The 20,146-nt window shown below is 42.9% G+C and overlaps 1 gene segment (V, D, J or C); it reads right to left on the bottom strand.

Moving 5' to 3' along the window:
* LOC124523595 (T cell receptor beta constant 2-like) overlaps positions 1–20,146 on the bottom strand; it is a 196,792-nt gene that overhangs the window by 127,787 nt on the left and 48,859 nt on the right.

Below are 20,146 nucleotides of genomic sequence, written 5' to 3'. Positions count from 1 at the left end.
GGTGAATAAAGGTGCCTGGTATGCAAACGCTTTGCCTGCGAGCAGCAAGAAATGAGCATCTTTTAGGACAGTTCTGCTCCCACCTGGAGGCATCTCCCCCAATATCATCCCTACTCCTTAGGATACCCTCCTGGAACCAAGGCTGTGCAATTAAGCTGGGCCTTGGAAGACAGGAAAAGGTTCACAACAGTATAGTAATTAATTCCAAGTCCACACTGGCTGAAAAACTGAGAACTAGCTCTCTATTCTCTCTTCCCTCCCCAATCCGTCCTGCCGTATTTCCCATGATGCCACAATGAAATGACATCGTAATGAACTACCAGTAATAAAATCCCAGAGATGCCCTGAATCTGATATGTATTACTTTCATTATACAATTCCTTATAAGGGACCAGGAAAGTCCAATCCAGTTTTTTTTTTTTTTCATCAGCTGACTCTCTTGTTCAAATATGGAATGTTCCAGGATTTGATTCGTATTTATTTCCATTACACCTTTTTATTGCTACAAGAACGACACAAATGTAATCATTTTATTTCCCTCGGCTCTTACCTAATCCTTTAAGAAAGATTGGGTTGAATTTCCAGGAGTTTAAAATGCTTTGAAAATTCATCCTGTTCCTTCTCAAACACAGTGATGTTAGTAATAATCACTGGAATTGAATATGTTTTCAAAATTCTATGTTTGCATCCTGGTCCAAGTCATAAATCTTTCTAATATAATCTTGATGTTATCTCTGTGATCCTTCCTAGTGAGATCTGTGACATTAACAACGTCTGGGTCTTCTAAGACAAGCACCATTAAAACAAATATTGCATATCTTCAATTTCCTCTGCTGAGTAATCCTATCTACAAGGTATTCTCATGTTTTACCTGTTTCCTTTGTAATATGCCCCATTTTTCCTAAGACTTTGCTAAGATTCATAATTTTATATTTATAATAGGTTTTTTAAAATATTTATATATTTTATACATAATAGACATGTCTTTTAGGCCAGACTATAGCTGGCACTCACAGAATAATTTTAGTGTTTTCAACTGATCTTTTAGGCCTCTCCGTCAGAACTATCCAGATCATATGTAGCCATTTTTTTTTTTTTTACGTTTTATTTATTTTTGATAGAGAGACAGGGCACAAGTGGGGGAGGGGCAGAGAGAGAGACTGAGACACAGAATCTGAAGTAGGCTCCAGGCTCTGAGCTATCAGCACAGAGACTGATCCGGGGCTCGAACTCACAAACCACAAGATCATGACCTGAGCTGAAGTCAGACGCTTAACTGACTGAGCCACCCAGGCGCCCCCATATGTAGCCATTCTTACAGGTATGGTTCTGAAGGTCATCCTCGTCTTTTGGGGAGACATTCCAATGTGTCCCCTGAGGTCCTGTACTATTTCCTCTATTAGGATTCTTTGGGCCCAATTATCTGATCTGCCTCAGAAACAAGAACTCCTTTGAGAGCAACTGAACCCCAATGCCTTCCCTTTTCCCTTTAAATCTGTCTTTCCTAGCTCTCCGGACTCCCTTTTCATTTCACACGAGAATACGAAGTCTCCTAAGATTTTGGCACTTCTCCCAAGAAAATCTCTTTCTTTCTCTAGTTGAGTAAATCTGGATTTTTAATTTTGTTTGCAATAGTTTGAAATGGTTAAAAAGAATTTGATGCCAAATTTCTTGTGTTTGAATCTCCCTTCCATCATTTCTTAGCTGTATGACTTTTGGAAAATCACATTTCTTCCTCAATTTCCTTGTCTGTAGAATGGAATGTGCTAATTGACTGTTTTCAGCTTCTAGAGCTGAACATATATTAAGAACCATATAAGAACTTTCTACTGTAAATAGTCTTCCTTTGTTCCTATCCTGGTTGCAAAGAGGAAAGACAACATGTAATGTTTCATCCAGGCTCTTAGCAAATTAAACTCCCTGTGACATTCATTGTTCCGGCCACGAGAGTCCTTTTTTAAAAAAAAATTTTTCTTTAATTTTTATTTGTTTTTGAGAGACACAGAGACAGAATGCGAGTGGGTTAGGGGCAGAGAGAGAGGGAGACACAGAACCAGAAGCAGGCTCTAGGCTCTGAGCTGTCAGCACAGAGCCCGAGGTGGGGCTCGAACTCAAGAACCGCGAGATCATGACCTCGACCGACTGAGCCACCCAGGTGCCCCACAAGAGTCCTTTTAATTGTCCTCTAAACTTTTGCTATAATTATGTTGATTGATTTGGGGCCTTTGTGTATACGTGATCTAACTTATTTCTCCCAGAGTGTCCTCCTAATTACTTTTTCTTTGAGAGAGAGGGTCTGGCCAGTTATGCTTCCTATTGCATACGACAAAGTATTTCTGTCTGAGAGTTCACCGGTTACTGATAGTTCACTCTCTCTGACTTTCGAGAAGATCCTTGGAATATAAATTCTCCCATGACAAGCCACCTAATGAGGCTATTTCAATAGGTACCTTCTCACTGTCTAAAAGACTTAGTATTAGATTTGACCTTGTATTTTTAATCTCTCAACAGTAAATGGGGAGTTTGTCATCAACCAGGATCTCAGAAAATATCCAGACAAGAGTACTTGCCATTTTATAGCTTTTTGTGTAATGGAGAGCCCCGAGCCTGGAACTGTGTCATCCAAAATACAGATTCTGCACTTGATTTGAGGAGTAGGGAAGAGAAGAGTTCTATTACTAAACCCAAATAAATCTGTTGGATGTTATTAATACATAAATTCAAATAATCTACATGGAAAATTAAAAGAGCATGACTTTTTACATGTGAAGGCAAATAGTCCTTTGTATTGCGTTTTTTGGAAAAGGATTATTGTTGAATTTGTAATTACGTGTCAAACAGTTACCAGGGATGATGAATTGTCTCAGGAAAAGATAATGGCCACACTTAGGCATGACTCAGAGACACTAGAAATAGTTCATAAGATTTGATACACAAGCAGGAACTGCAGAGACCACGGTCTGTTCAACTCCTAATGAGATATATCTCTGATCACTGACATTGGACACATTGCAACATTTGGCCACTTAGTTTTAAATAGAGATAAATAGGGGTGCCTGGGTGGCTCAGTCAGTTGAGCGTCTGACTTCAGCTCAGGTCATGATCTCACGGTTTGTGGGTTCGAGCCCCACATCAGGCTCTGTGCTGACAGCTCGGAGCCTGGAGCCTGCTTCTGATTCTGTATCTCCCTCTCTCTCTGCCCCTCTCCTGCTCATGCTCTCTCTCTGTGTCTCAAAAATAAATAAATGTAAAAAAATTTTTTAAAAAGAGATAAATAATGGCAAAAAAAAATTAAGCCCCTCTTTACCACTCCCCTGGGTTCTTTCTTTTTCTCCATTGTGTAGCCATTATTTGGGGGTCAGTAAGTCTATCTCCATCTTTTTCTTTTACATTTTTTTTTTGCATATGGGTTTTTATCCAAAGCCAACAGTCAGAATAAATGGCTATAGGTGTTGAAAGCGTTTATGTACTTTTCATGGATTAATTTATCTCTTAAAAAACACCACAAGGCACTTATCACAATTATTCCTTCTTTAAAGATGAAAACATTGAAACGATGAGACATGGAGTAATTGTGCACATGGTGACATACTTATTAAATATATAAATCATGTATGTGATGACTAAGTCACCAAGACTGATGACAGGCTCTGTGGTAGAGCGAACAGAAGGGGAAGGAAAGGCCTGATGGCAAAGAAGTCAGTGCAACACTCAAGAGTGATATTCTAATGCTATATTGTGTAAAGGAGCCGAGTTTTAGGGCAGATGAAGAAAATAGTCTGGGAGCAGCAGGGAAGAGCCAGAAGAATAAAGAACACATGAAATCAGACACGGAAACAGATTCTGTGTCAGTGTAAACACAATAGAAACGGAATTTACTTTTTCATGGTTTCCATCATAAAAGTCAGGACCCTGGAAGGGCAAAAAGTGGGATAGCGACAAGTGGAATTTGGCTGTATATGCAGAACTCATTCATGTAACCCTGAATTTCCTTGGGCAGTCAAAATATAGGCATCTTTGCACCAGTTGCCAAAGATGCTTTAATAAGGGGTGAGAAAGGATCAGTACATAAAATAAGACCATAGAAGAAAGTAATCATAACCATGCAGAATGGAATGGGAGTTTCTGGCATAAATCAGAAGAAACATATAGGTTTGGGTGTTCAGGATGTATGATCAAGGAGAAAAGCAGGCAAAAAAGTGTATACGGGTCAGCACACTTTTAGATATTCGGTGTGGACTCCATATTTATTGTTCCAGAGCAGGGCAGCTGAACAGGCCCCACCCAGCCTCCAGCTGGCACTGGCCTCTGCTGTCTATCGTCTGTCAGGCCTGGGCTCTCCTTTGGCAGGACAGAGACAAATCCCAAGATTCCAGGAGTGGTAGCTTGAATCTCATGTATGAACCTGGCTGCTTTACCTATATTTGTGATGTTCTTTGAATGCAATGAAAAGGCCTCACATAAATGTTAAGTTGTATTAACACTAAGGAATGTCTACAATGACAGTAAAGAGGTTTCTGTCACCATCAGGAGAACTTGTGGTGGGTGGCAAAATTCTAGAAAAGAATGAAGAAGACTGAGTAGCTCTGAAGACACCCATTGGCAGGAGTACCCACTATTCAGATGGGGATGGCCAAGGCAGGAAGGCAGGGAAGTCTACCGGGCGGGTAATTAAAGTTTATCTTACATGTGTGGTGAGTTTTGAGCTCACAATTTGAGAGGAATCCCTGAAACCCATTTCCTATGTCATTTCCTACGTAAGATTTTCTACATTGATACCTTATCACTTTCTGTCCTTGTCGTGCCTCAAACCCACTCATTGCTTTCATGAAGGAGGAGCAGGAAAGACCTTTACTCAGGAGGGAGAAGGGGAAGCGAGGGTTTCTGCACAGTTTGGGGATGACTCTACAGCACTGTGTCTAAACTGCTGGCACACAGGTATGTGGCCGAGTCTCCGGGTTCTGTGCGTTGGATCTCCAGGGTGGAGGGTGATTTCTCAGGCATCTTGGCTGAGAAGCGGTCACTGGGCATTCCCGAGTCATCTATAGAAGCTTGATTGTTGAAGTAAACCAGCTGCTTCAGTCCTTGCCCTGAGGTCTGTCTGTACCAGTAGAGGGAAGCATGGCCTGAAATAGGCTCACATCTCAGAGTTACTGTTTGTCCCTTCATTGTCACCTTGTGCCTGGGTGTCTGGGTGACTCCAGCATCTGTGGGCTCTGTGGAAGGGCACAGAATAAGAAAAATATTGGAGTCATAACAGAGAAACCCAGAATGAGGATGCTAAATTTTCTGGGGACTCACCGACCCCTAGGAGACAAAAGACCCCAAAGAGACAGATGGCCGGAATGCTCATGGCAGGGTGACAAACACACGTGGAACAGCCCAGACCAGGGCCCTTGTGAGCATGAGCGGAGCAGTGAGTTTGGGGACAATCTATCTGCACAAGATGTGTCTGTCAGTGACATCACTAAATAAGCCACCCCCCCCCAAGTCAGAAGCTCACTTGAAGTGAATCGGATACACCTGGACCCAATTACAATTGATGCGAGAGACAGATTCACACATCCAGAAGCTACTCACAGGTTTGTTTTGAAACTATCAATTCATAATGCCCTCTCTATACTATGTCTTCATTAGAGTCTGCCAACTATTGCCATTTGAACCTACACTCCACGTATTTAAAGATAACTGCATGGTCTCCCTGCAAGCTAGCTTCTCTGCAAACTCTCATATTCCCCTCACTGGTGGCTAAAGGCTCCTGGTCATATGACCAGGATATATATACACACACGCTCAAAACCATCCATCAGTTAGGAGCTGGGCTCTGAGCTCCCCAGGAAGAACAAGAATACTAACTGCGTGGTTAGGGCTCCAGGGGCTGAATTGATGCTCCCAGGACTGATTGAATTTGAAAGCTCTTATTTGCAGTGAAAAACCGAGTTTATTCATCCTTGAGCTCTATTAAATTCTCAAAGCCCATAGGATAGAATCTCCCATATTGCTGTCTCCCCACCATGAAATAAGTGAAGGATTTTCTTGTTCTTCAAGACTTGCAAATAAAATTCTCTAGAGTTTATTTAAATATTATTCTTGCTTCTAGAAAAGCTCATTGGTTTTAGATCAATAACACCCAAGCCTTTCCCTCCAAAAGGGGTCTGATGCCTCAAACCCACTTCCTCTCATGGTAGAGATTATGGGGAGCAGAGAGAAGCCTGTTTCGGGGGTTGGTCAATTAAGTTATTTGTTAACCAAGAAGAAGGACCCATTCAAGCCCGTATTTATTTTGTGGTTAGCAAAGAGACATCCTGCTGAGTCCTCTGAACCTGATGACCATATACTAATTTTAAAGAGCAGATTGTTTATAGACTGGATTGTTACCTGAGGTATCTGTTTTCCTTGTGGGGTGTGTTGGACCCAGAGCATAAAACTGTGGCCATCAGTCTATTTCCAAAAAGATCATTGGTTGTTCCTTCCTTGCTACCATGTACCTAGGTGTGATAGACACAATGATGGCTCCCCAGAGATGTCCAGGTCTCATCCCTGGAATTGTGGTTGTGTTATATTACATAACAAGAGGAAATGAAAGTTCCAAATGGAGTTAAGGCTACTAGTCAGCTGAACTTAATATAGGGAGTGTATATGGAAATTTTCAGGTGTGCCCAACAGAACCACAAGGGTCCCAACAAGAGGAAGAAGGAGTCAGATCAGGGTGATGTGGTGTGAGAACAGACTCGACCGGTCACCGCTGGCTTAAAAGATGGAAAGTGGCTATGAGCCAAGGAATGGCAGTGGCTTAGAGGCTGAAACAGGCAAGGGAACGGAGTGTCTCTAGAGCCTCTAGAACCCTGCTGACTCCTTGATTTTAACCCAGTTAAATCCATTTTGGACTTCTGGCTTTCAAAACTGTACGATAATGAATCTTTATTCTTTCAAGCCACAAAATGTGTGGTCGTTTGTTAGAGCAGCCTAGGAATGGAATACATTACAGTGTCCATGAGCCTTGGGCAGAAGAGGCAGTGGCTGGATACAGGATACGGGCAGGGGACAGACTGACACACAATCACACAGAAAGAACTTGAAATCAGGCCGAGGGAAGTCCAGGCAAAGCCTTCTTATCTCTTATCCCCAGACATCATTTGCTTTCAAGGGACACATGGGAGTCTGGGGCAAATGGCAAAGTCAGACCTACATTGTGGCCTCTTCCTGGTGAGAACAAAAGACCCTGGGGAGAAATTCTGTTGTTCTGGCCCACCCCAGTCCCTGTTTGAAAAGTGGATCTGCTGGTGGCGTCCCTGTGACTTGCCAGCTCCCTGGGGCTCAGGTCCCTCTGATGTGGTGCAAAGTATCACCTGCAGGTCTCCCTGCTTTATCCTCTGCAGAACCACAGAGCAGGTGGGCTGGCCGGGGCTGGTTTGGGTCAGGCTCGCTAAGACTCCTCTGACACTCAGCTTTTCCCAGAGCCCAGAACATGCAAGCCTCATCGCCCCCAGCTCTGTGAGCCGCCACATTGTCAGCAAACCACTGCAGGCATGCTTTCTGTTCAGAGCCCAATTCGGAGCAAAAGTCATCTCCACAAAATAGAGGAAGAAGGCTTGGTCTCTAGTTGCTTCATTCTTAGCCAGCATTCAGGGCATCTGCAGCTCCCTGAATCTAAACCCAGCCCCCTGGTTTAACTCTTAAGCCCCCTCCTTCCAGGGAGCTTGTTCAGCCCCTCTAGACTCTAGATGACAGCGAAGCCACAGTGCCTCCTAGTGGCCAACGGCTGGAAACAGCACCGATGTGCTCTCTTGCCAGGATGTAAGGGGAGTTGTGCTTTGTGTCACTGAGTACAGGGAGTATGGGTGTTCTCATTTGCTTGCCTTACAGGGTCAACAAATAATATAGTCTTATAACCACCTGAGAGTTAGACATTGGAGTCACACAGGTGGACATGATAATGCCCTTTCTGATTTGGTAAATAACGGGACTCAGATGTGAAACCCAGTGGGCTGGCTAGCAATATACCGAATCAGAATTTAACCCATTTTCTCTCCCCTCTACACTGCAGGCTACTGTGTATGGAAAAGAAAGTTCTCCACTAATCTTAGTGCATGTTGAGAAACCACCAAGGAATTGATCTCTTCCCTAGGTACTAGGAGGAAGCCACAAAGATGAAGAGAGACTAAAGAAAGATGAGGAAATTAAACAAGATCATTCATTTCCCTTCCCATAGAGAAAGCTTGGTAAGGAATAGGAAGATTAGAACGGGAGAATTACTTTAGGGAAGCCTCCCAAAATGGGGAATGTGGAATAAACTGTTGTCCCAGGAGACTGGTTTAAGTGGGGAAGACAGAGTCACTAATCAGTTATTCTCTCAATTCCAACCACTGCTCCTGGGAGTACTCATGAAAAAACAGCTCAAAAGTGTCATGACAGCACCACAATTAAATGAATTCCAAGTCCACTTTGTGCTGTCTGACCAAATCTAAATATTCACTCCCTATTTTGTTTTCCATCCTGCCACATGGTTCAAAGGCATGTCAGAGATTATGCGATAAAAGTAAAAACGAACATAAAAATACTCCAATAATAAAATGACAAAAACCAAATGTCTCAACTTGATTGTAAATACTCTTTAAGTTCTTTTTTCTTAAAAAAAATTTTTTTAATGTTTATTTATTTCTGAGACAGAGACAGAGTGTGAGCAGAGGAGGGGCAGAGAGATAGAGAAGGAGACACAGAATCTGAAACAGGCTCCAGGCTCTGAGCTGTCAGCACAGAGCCTGACGCAGGGCACGAACCCACGAACTATGAGATCATGACCCGAGCAGAAGTCGGATGCTTAACCGACTGAGCCACCCAGGTGGCCCAGTACTCTTTAAGTTCTTAAAAAATTCTCTGATTGAAATTAAAGTTTAAGCGTTACATCTCTATGCCACGTAAGTCAAATACAAAGAAATTACAGACTGAGAATCTAACATGAATGAATTTTTATTTGAAATTCCTTGACCTCAATCCTGTAATTACAAATAAGAGCGCTCAAATCAATCCTTCTGTTGTTATCTAAACAGATGAGACAAATAACAATATCAAAAACCTCAGTTAATTAATGTCCCCCCAATATAGTGAGAGACACAAGGCTGGAGCCTTGCAGAAAGTGAACAGCTGAAGAGGAGAGCATAATAACCTCTTTGCCTTTGGGGTCACTTGCCTACCCTCACTCAGGACTCACGAAGCTGACTCACAGGCCAGGAGAAGTCAAAGTCAAGAATGTATCAAATGTGGAACATTAACAGAATCAATGTAAAGATGAGCGAGAGAGGAATCTGTTCTCTAGGTGATCCAGGCCACCTCTGGCCTTGACTTCTGAATCAGCAGCCCCAGGTCGTTTATACCCACATGCAATCGGCAGAAGCAAAATGAAATTCTCTCTGGAGGAAGATCCATCCATCCTAGACAAGAATTTATTTCCACAAATCTAGTGTCTGGCACAGAGCCAAAGAGAATCAGGCTCATAAGGAAAAATACAAACATCATGGCTTGGGAAGCAGCAGAAAAAATCAACAAAAACAGCCCGACAAAGACGTTAGATGTGAAAATTATCAGGCAGACTCAGGAGCAACTAGATTTCCTAGATGTGAGGAGACAAAAGACATGTCATCAGGGCAATCATAACCATAAAATATAGCAAACGAACAAAGAAAAGAAGAGACCAACAAAAAACCAGACTCTCAAATATAGAGAACAACCTGGCGGTCACCAGAGAGGAGGTGGGTGGGGCGGTGGGTGAAAGAGGTGGAGGGTAGTGAGAGTACACTTATTAAGATAAACACTGGGTAGTGTGTAGAATTGTTGAATCACTGTCGTATACCTGAAACAAATATAACACTATATGGTAACTATACATATATATATATGATTTACACACTTTTATATATAAATAAGTTGATATATTAAATATTTATAATATAAATATACATAAATATATAGACAATAAATTTATAAATACAAATATATAAGACAGCAGACTAGAAAAAGAACCCAATAAAAATTCTGGCAAGGGTATGGTGGATAGCGGGATTCATCAATGACTGAGGTTTTCTCAGCCACGTAAATTGGATGAAGATACGGGCAGAGGAGGTGATACCGGCAGAGGAGGTGATATAGGCAGAGGAGGTGAAGGGATATGCAGTAGTTAAACGGACACAACTGATGAGTTGCCTCTTGGTTGGATAAAGAAGGAAGGGAAGCCAGCAGGGGCTGAGGGGCAGGGAATTTCAGGGAAATCTCAATTAACTGCTTTCCCGACAGTTCCAACCAGTGGTTCAGAAAGCTATCCAGTACTATCTTAGAGAATCCAGCAGAATTTGTAGTAGAGGAAATGAATCTCAACACAAAGGGCATTAATTAGAGAGTTCATCAGAGGGCATAAGTGGGCAACTGACTGTTTCAGAAGTTCTCACTAAGGAATATTGAATGCACGGGGGAGCTATTTTAATGTACTGAGGCAGACAGCTGGAAATGCCCTCAAAGCCCCTGAGCTGACTGGCTCAAGCCTGGGCACAGTGCTGAACTGTGTTGGTCACTTTGAAGAGTTACAGCACTCTGGAGAAAGAATCCGTTTCAGAGCTAAGATTTGGGACCAGATGCCAGGATATCCATTTGTGTGTATTCCTTTCAAGTTGGGAAAGGGCTGAAGAGAACAGCTGAAATCATCATCATTACCATCATCATTAACAACATCAGGAAAACAGGAAAAAGATGCTTTCCAAGCCCATGCTGCATTGAGACTTCGATGCAGAAAACTCCCCACAGCAGAGGAGAAGCTGGAGAGCAATTCGAATCATTTAGACGGTTTTAAGAACCACAGAGGGAGAGCCTGCTACTCGCTCCTCTCGAAGACCCGCCATCTGTATTATTAAAGTTTATTGTACGTGTTTGGTGATTGCATATTTTATAGGGGAACAGCCATCACTGGCCCCTGGTGGCTGAGTGTGTGACTAGTCACTTTTAGTTTGGGATCCTTGAGTTGTCACCAAGAGGTGCTTCTGAACCCTGAGTCATAATTATTTTCACACAACATTTTCAGTCCTTATGTCTCAAATAAGCCATGTCTTCCCTTTATATGAATCATAACTTATCTCTGCAAACCTGCTTCTATCCCTTGCATAATGAGGAATAAGGTAAGGCCTCTGTTCAGAGCCTCCAGGAGCTGAATAGAGAGAAGAATCATAATGTTTTGTGCACAGAAGGGAAGGGCCTCTATGATGCCGTGGCCAAGGTGCTGGCACAGAAATACACAGCCGAGAAGCCCAGCTCGGAGGCCAGATCTCGAGAATAAAGTCTATTCCTTTGGGCCTCTCTCTCGAGTCTCAGGCAACTGTGAATCATCTAACATGGCCTCATCCCCAAACCGAATCAGGAGCTCCAGGCCCTGTCCCAAGGTCTGTCAATACCAGTAAAGGGTTCTGTGGCCAGAAATAGGATCATACCACAAAGCGACAGCCTGTCTTTTTTTCTGTGATCTTACGTCTGGGAAACTTCTCCATCCAACCCTCGATGTGCATCCTGACCACCCTTGGTTCAGGGCCGCTGGGCTGAGGTCCTTCATCCACGGCTCAGGGAGCCTAGTGTAACTACACCACCTGCACTAGAATCAGGCTAGTATTGGACGGTGCTCATGAGGTGACAGTGTTCATGAGGGACAGCATTTGTGAGGGACACTTCTCATGAGGGTAAATCCTTCCAGTTCCATCCGATTCTCTTGTCCCTCCCATATTAGGCAGATGCATGCTGTTCAACCACAAGTTGGGGACACGCTTCTTTTCTTCGGTCCACAGTCAATGAACTTCCCACTTTGTGAGTTTTTCACTAACCTTCAGGATGCTTGGACTCCCTTGGCACAGAGAAGCCTATACATTTGCTGAAAGGCCTCTTGGCATTCACCACTGGCTAAATTTTGTGCTCATCTCAGAGACATAGAGCTGTTTTGTCCTCAAACTATGAACTGTCTTGCCTTTCAGGACGTCTTTTCAATCATAGCCTGTCTCCTGTGGGGAAAGTACGCTATAGGGCTGTAAGAGGTCTTCTCTTACACTTTTATTTTATGGTCACTATAGGATATAATAGAGATTAAAAATGAATATGGGACGCCCGGGTGGCTCAGTCAACTAAGCGTCTGACTCCTGATTTCAGCTCAGGTCATGATCTCACGGTTCACAAGATCAAGCCCTGCATCAGGCTCTGTGCTGATGGTGAGGCGCCTGCTTGGGGATTCTCTCTCTCCCTCTCTCCCCCCATGCCTCCCAAATAAATACATAAATCAATGAATATGATAAATACCTACCATCACACTAAAATAATGCCAATATTATGGGATCTTAAGATTTTTCCTCCAACTTTTCACCTATGGGAAAGTTGAAAGAACAGTAAAACAAACAGAATAATAAATGGAACAACAATACCATTTGTTGACATGTTGTAACATTTGTTTTATCTCTTTGTATATATTTTACCTTTAACTTCCGGAACATTTTATCCTTAATAATTCAATTCGCCTCTCCTATATAAAGACGGCATCGTCCTACATAATCACAAATGCCATCATTACAATGAAAACAGTTAACATTCACATAATATCATTATCTAATATACACTTCACATTCAGCTTCCTCTAGCTGTCCCCAAAGTGTCCTATTTTATAGATTTTGACTTTTTTCCTGGGACAAAAATCAAAGATCAGTTATTTCACTTGATTGCCAGGTCTCTTTAGTCACTTTTAAAATAGGCATGTCTGGGGCGCCTGGGTGGCGCAGTCGGTTAAGTGTCCGACTTCAGCCAGGTCACGATCTCGTGGTCCGGGAGTTCCAGCCCCGCGTCAGGCTTTGGGCTGATGGCTCAGAGCCTGGAGCCTGTTTCCGATTCTGTGTCTCCCTCTCTCTCTGACCCTCCCCCGTTCATGCTCTGTCTCTCTCTGTCCCAAAAATAAATAAACGTTGAAAAAAAAAAATCTTTAAATAGGCATGTCTGTCCTCAACTTTTTTGTTTTTTATGACCTTGAGATTTTGAAGAGTCCAGGCCAGCTGACTGGTAAAATGATCCACAATCAGAATTCCTCCATTGTTAGATATTGTTAAATATGTTAAATATCTTGGCAAGCACACACTATAGATGATCTGTAGATGATGCTCCCGTACTTTTCCTGCCCTGGATCTGGAAGAATCAATTTCAGCTCTGTTCTTTCTATTGGGGAATAACATTTAGAGATCAAATATTTGGCAACAGTGTTGCTCATTGGTGCTGGAAGCACAACCACGAGGAAAATAAAACAATTAGCCAGTTGGCTTTTGAGTTGTTTCCTAGACCCTTCCATGGATAGAATTAGGAACTAGATCATCTTTTTTTTTAATGTTTATTTTATTTTTGAGAGAGAGTGTGTGAGCAGGGGAAGAGGCAGAGAGAGAGAGAGAGGATCCAAAACAGGTTCTGCACTGACAGCAGCAAGGCCCACAGGGGGCTCGAACTCACAAACCGAGAGATCATGACTTGAGCTGAAGTCGGTGCTTAACTGACTGAGTCGCCCAGGCGCTTCAGGAACTATATCATCTTTAAAATCATAAGTTCATACCGGGGGCACCTGGGTGGCTCAGGTCACGATCTCACAGTTTGTGAGTTCAAACCCCGCATTGGGCTCTCTACTCTAAGTGCAGAGTCTGCTTTGAATCCTCTGTCCCCACCTCTCTCTGCCCTTCCCCTGCTCGTGCTGTCTCTCTCAAAAATAGACATAAAAAATAAAATCGTAAGTTCATACCAATACCTCCAATTCAAATAAGAACAGATTTCTTCCTCATCTTTCCCTGTTTTTTTTTTTTTTGTTTTTTTTTTTTTTTCATTACAGCTCCCTTCTCTTAGTAGGAATCCTGGTTTCCCACAATATCAGTAAATTTACTCTTTTGTGTCTTCCACAGTATACTACAAATGTTTCAGAAGTACCACGTGCACTAAAAACATCGGGAACAAGTCTCCCAAGTGAACTTCGTCGTCAATCTCATTTAGCCTCATCACAGTAAAAGTGCTGAAATATAAAGACAAAGAGAAGCTCTGAAATGAAAGACAACCGGACAAAAAAGACATTACTTACAAAGATTTACAAATGGCCAACAAGTACATGAAAAGATGCCTACCACCCTTAGTCGTCAGGGAAATGCAAATCAAAACCACAGTGAGATTCTGCTTCTTACCTACTAGGATGGCTGTGGAAGGAGAGGAGGAGGAGGAGGACGGGGAGGAAGAGACAAACAAGTGTTGGTGAGTATGTAGAGAAATCGGAACACTTGTACGTTGCTGACGAGAATGTAAATGGTGCAGTTACTGAGAAAAACAGCTTGTCAGTTACTCAAAAAGTTAAACATAGAATGACCATATAACCCAGAAATTCTGCCTCTAGGTGTATGCCCCAAAGAATCAAAAACGGGAATTCCAATAGATACTCATAGGCCAATGTTCATTGCAGAATCACTCACAATAGCCAAAAGGTGGAAACACTCCAAATATCCATCAGCTGATGAATGGATATACAAATGTGGTCTATCCATACACCGGAATATTATTTGGCCATAAAAAGAAATGAAGTTCTGATACAACATGGACAAACCTTGAAAGCGTTATGCTGAGTGAAAAAAGCCAAACACGAAAGGAAGGATATTGTATGTTTCGACATTATATGAACTATCTAGAACAAGCAAATTCATACAGACAGAAACTAGATTAGAGGTTACTAGGGCTTGGTAGGAGGGAGAAGTGAATGGGTAGCTATTGCTTAATGAGTACAGAGTTTCTGTTTGAGGTGATAAAAAGTTTTAGAAAAATATAGTGGTAGTGGTTGCACAATATTGTGAACGCATCTAGTGTAGAGTAAGAGGGTTTCCACTAATCTATATTTTTACTTGAATTTCAGACTGTTGGTCTTTTAAAAATTTTCCAGTCTGATAAGTTTGAAGTCATAACTTATTTCAGTTTGCGATACTTTGATTCTAGGCAAGGTTGAGAATCTATCCACATGTTTAGTGGTAATTCATGTTTACTCTTCTGTGAATTACCTAGATTTTTTTCAAAGTTTATTTTGAGAGAGAGAGAGAGAGAGCATGCACATTCATGCACAGGAGTGGGGGAGGGGCAGAGAGCGAGGGAGAGAGAGGATCCCAAGCAGGCTCCATGCTGTCAACACAGAGCCTGACATGGGGCTCAGTCTCACAAACCATGAGATCACAACCTGAGCTGAAATCAAGAGTTGGACACTCAACCAACTGAGCCACCTGGGCGCCCCTGCGAATTACCTAGATTAAGTATTGCCATTTTTATTGGGTTTTCTTTTTTATTAAGTAATAAGAATTCTTTATTCCTTCTGGATACTATTAGACAAAGTCAACTATGCTACAGAAAACGAAAGAGATCCTAACATTTCAGTTGTTTAACTCTATGAAGTTCTATTTCCCATGACTGTAAAGCCCAGTGTGCCATGAGCAGCTTTCTTCAGTGATTGTCCACCAAATTATGATCGAGTGAGCCAAACTGCTTCTAATATTATCATTAGACAATCTATAACTTGTACCTTTCAAGTTCACCATGGCATGGGAAAGAGACATGAAGGGTGTCTGCGCAGAAAGCAGTTAACACAGCCTGAGACGGTCGTGCTCAGAAAGCCTTATAAGATGGACCTTTGGCTGGCATCTGGGAACTTAGCAGGTAGACAGATATCTGTACTGATACCGACTTTTCCCAGCTGAGAAGGATGCCTAGACTGTTAATGGAAACACACAGTTTATGCTGAGCACCATAAACTTCTGGGAAACCACATTTTTAGTACGTGGTGGGCAGTGGGTGCCTATATAAACAGCCCCCAATAAAAACTTGGGCGGGAGCACCTGGGTAGCTCAGTTGGTTAAGCGTCCAACTCTTGATTTCAGCTCAGGTCGTGATCCCAGGGTCCTGGGATTGAGCCCCGCGTCAGGTTCTGCGATAGGGGTGGAGCCTTCCTGAGAGTCTCTCTCTCTCTCTCTCTCTCTCTCTCTGTCCCTCCCCTGCTCATGAGCATGTGCACGCACTCTCAAAAAAATGTTTTTTAAGATTAAAAAAGACAAAAAGATAGTAAGCAAACAAACAAACAAACAAACAAACTTGGGTATCAAGTCCCTAAGGGGCTCCTGCGGCAGAAACATTACTGCCTTTTTGTCGGGGGAAAGTGTGGGCTCTGTGTGACCTCTCCAAGGAGGAAGAGAGCATAAGAAAATTTGCCTGTGGATTCCTTCAAACTCTGCCTGTGTCTTTTCCCCTTGTGATCTGCCACTGACTATTTACTGTGTCACCAATAACTCTTAGCCTTGACTACAACTACATACAGCTCCTGTGAATCCTCTTAGCGAATCTCCAAACATGGGTGTATACTTGGGGACTCCCAACACAGCGCCGCAGGATATTTTACAAGGCAAGCCTTGGAATTGACTTAAGTCATTTTTATACACATCTCATTGTTCAGAACGTGGTTGTAGGTCCCCAACCCCTTAACTGCAAGTGAGGCCGGGAATCCCAGTGGCGAGGCTGGGAATCACTGGGGAGCAGGAATGGTATCTGTCCCATGGGTTCCTCATCATTTGTTTGTACTTCTCCTGTCTTTTCCCAGTCTGTGCCTTACCTTTTCATTTTTATGGTGTTTTTTGATGGAAAAGAGTTTAATTTAATGCGACTGAAATTATAGTTTTCTTTGTGGTTTGTGTTCTTTTGTGTCTCCACTTAAAAAAAAAGATCTTTCCTCAAATAAATGCCTAAAAATATCTTTCTTAATCTCTTCTAGTAAAATTTAAGTCTTACTTTTTGTAGTTAAAAGTAGACCTGAAATATATTTTCATATGAGGGATGAAGTAGAGATCCAGGAATAAGAGGGAGGGACATATGTTTTGTGAAGAAATAGCCTGTAAAAAACAGATCCCTATGGTGGAGAAGAATGTGGCATGTATGAGGGAACAACTGAATGTACATGAGTGTGGACTGGGTAGAGAGAAAGCCGGGGGAAAATCATCCAAGCTGATGGTGGAGAGGCAGGGGCAGGACAGACATTATAGGACCTTGTAGTGCTATCTATCGCCTCACAGAAGAAAGGCAGCCAGGAGCAGAGACCATATGAGTGAAGGTCTATGACTGTAAGCTGAAGGGTAGTAGAGGGTGGGGAAAAGAGTGAGGAAGTCCCTGAAACCCATAGCGGGAGGGAGGAATGTGGGGGCTCTGAGATTGTCAAGAGACTCTTCATGTACCTCAATTAAAGGTGTATTTTTCTTTCTGCCCGCAGAAAGAGAGACCAGCAGGAGAGAGAAAGAACAAACCAAGGATGTTAGGGTGACTTCCAGTCGGGGTGAGACTGGCCGAGGGATGGACGGCAACACTGGATGCTAAGGTCTGGGCCAGGCCTTGCGAGCTCAGGGTAACTCAGTGTTTCTAACCACCCTTTATGTGCAGAGAGGAGGCAGCTGTGTGTCACTGTGGAGTAACTATTGGCACAGAAGTACACAGATGTTTGGGAGGAAGTGGCCGATTCCAGTACGAGGGGGAAATCCTCCATATTTTTTCTAGAGACAGTGTACCCATCGGGGACATCTCCTCTGTTAATGCTGTCAAAACCGTTTGAATAGTAGATCAGCTTCAGCCCGTGCCCGGGGTCTTGTCGATACCAGTACATATACTCATAGTTCTCGGTCTGGTCACATTTTAGAATCACCCTCTTTCCTGTCCCTGTGACCTTGTATCTTGGGTTCTGGGTGATTTCAGCATCCATGGGTCCTGTAAAGGAGAGTGATACAGACTGAAGTCATCTCTGGAGGAAGGCTTGTGTTGGGTGTCGGGGACTCCAGGGAATGGAGCCGTCCCGTACTCACCTGCCCACAGGAGACAAAGAACAGCCCCAAAGAAGAGCCTGGTGACCATTTCTGGTGAAGGGCAAGATCTTCTGTCTCCCAGTTTTGTGTTGGGGAAATAGAACTGGGGTTCTCGGTCACTCCGTGACGTCACTGTCCTTGACAAATGCTCAAGCTGCAGAGCTACCCTGCCCCACCCCTTCCCCACAGGAGCAAATCATTAACATATACGAAGTTGAATGTCTCAGAAAGGGAAGTATTTGTAAGTGTGCTTTTTGAAGAAGTCTTACAGGTGTATATGCTTTTCCTCTGCCTTTTAGTAAGGAAACTCGTTCTTCTATGAAAAATGATGTAATTCCTTACTTGTATATTGTAGCAATTTTTCATACAATTTCTGTAGACTAAGAAATAGTATTATAATGCTCTTGGTACTTTTGTGACTTTTCTGCTCAAAATTTGCCTCCAAACACCTTTCACTAGTCTTTCTCTTTGCCTTAACTCTAGATAATTGGGTGTCAGCCTATGGTGTTTTTTTGTTTTGTTTTGTTGTTTTGTTTTGTTTAAAATAACCCTGCCCGGAAAGTTTCCAAAGTATCAAGGTCAGGGTCGTTGGAATGTGAAGAATTATTTTATGTTGTCTCACAGATCACTGATCGATGAGAGCCCTGCCATCTGTATCTAGGTCTTTGTGCTGTCATGAGTAGGATTCCTCCTTCGTTTCAGAGGAGGCCACGGGGCACTGGACCACTTCAGTTCCATGGCTGTGCTTTCTTTGGAAAAAACAGGGAGCTCATTAGCCGCATGGATGAGATCCTCATCGAGCAGTACACATGCTTGATGTTTTGTCTCCATTCAGAAGGTCTTGCACCCACCACATGGGTGAATATTGGTGGGATCCTAAATTTGCTGCAGTGTAAAACTTATAGGTAGTCAACACCAGTACGTAGTGTTATTTCATATGTCGGTTGTTTCTCGGTGTGAAGCTTCCCTATTTCTGTGACTGCATGTCTTACATACTCTTGGTGGGTAATTCCTACAGTCACACAGTAACGAGAAAGGACATGGAATAAGAAAGCAGACACGGGTGGAGGCTGTGTAGTACCACACAGAAAGGCTTGTGGCTGGGGCCTGGCAAACCCAGGAAGGACTTTCCCCTCTACGCCCAGGATTCGGTCCCGTTAGCCTAAGAACCACACAGCAAAGAAGCCTACTTCCTATGGCTAGGTCAGTGCAAAGAGGGGGAGTGTTTCCATCAGGACTCACATTCTTGGGCGTAGGGTACATGGAATCCCATAGATCTAAGGATTGTTCTTACGATAAAGTATGGTCCACCCAGAATATCGGTATTCTCAATGATACCCAATTTCTTTAGGGAGTTAAGCATTTACCATGAGTATTTCTTCTCAAATTTATTTTTAAATTAGTTAAATATTGAGTCACGAATTCATCACAAGATTTGCTAAAAATATAGACCTCATCTCGAAGCTTTGTCTGTGTTTTTGTTTTGTTTTGCACTTGTGTTTCCCAAACACTGGAACACTTCGTACACATGGTGAACAGTCAAGGGTGGGCTGTCCGTGAAGTTAATGAATAACTTCAGGCCCTTCTCATTTGCCCAGGACCTTTCTGAGACTTAAAATAAAAATTTCTATCCTCTTTTGCAAAGAGCACCCTGAAATGTATAAGGTTTAGGCTCTATAAAACCTGGATCTGCTTTGCACTGGCATTCAATAAGTATTTGTTGAATTCATGAAGAAAGTCCAGGCAGACTCTCCTCCTATAAACATAACCCTAGTCTATTCAGTTTCTGATAGCTTTGGAGCTTCAAGGGAGCAGAGACCCATATGAGTCTGTTGGGAGTTCAAAATAAACCGAAATGAACTGGGAAAAGATTCATTCCTATATGTTACTATAAGACTTTGAACGGATGGATGGCAATATGAATGAAAGAAAAATGGCCGTCTCTTCCAAAGGGAAAGGTCTTGTGATGGTCACTTCATTCTATCACTGTCAGAGAGCAGCAGGATGAAACAGGATAAAGGTACAATATTGAGGATGTGTTGGGGCAAGAGGAGACGGATTGCACTGGGACCTTCTGAGAAGCCCATGAAATGCCTCCCTAAATTTTCCCCCTGAATGCGGACACTGGAGCTTTCATGTCTGGGCTCGTGTTGCTTCAGGAGTATCGGCACCCCTGCGGCTCTGGCTGCCCTCCTGTACGGGCTAAGCGGGCTCCTGTGATGTCAGACGGCCTTGGGGCAGAA

The sequence above is a fragment of the Lynx rufus genome, unplaced genomic scaffold (assembly GCF_022079265.1).
Source record: "Lynx rufus isolate CCGP_SWC_20201006 ecotype Redwood Valley unplaced genomic scaffold, mLynRuf1.p SCAF_4, whole genome shotgun sequence".
NCBI classification, from domain to species: domain Eukaryota; kingdom Metazoa; phylum Chordata; class Mammalia; order Carnivora; family Felidae; genus Lynx; species Lynx rufus.
Note: the sequence above shows the minus strand (reverse complement) of the source record. Positions and strands in the feature narration are given on the sequence as shown.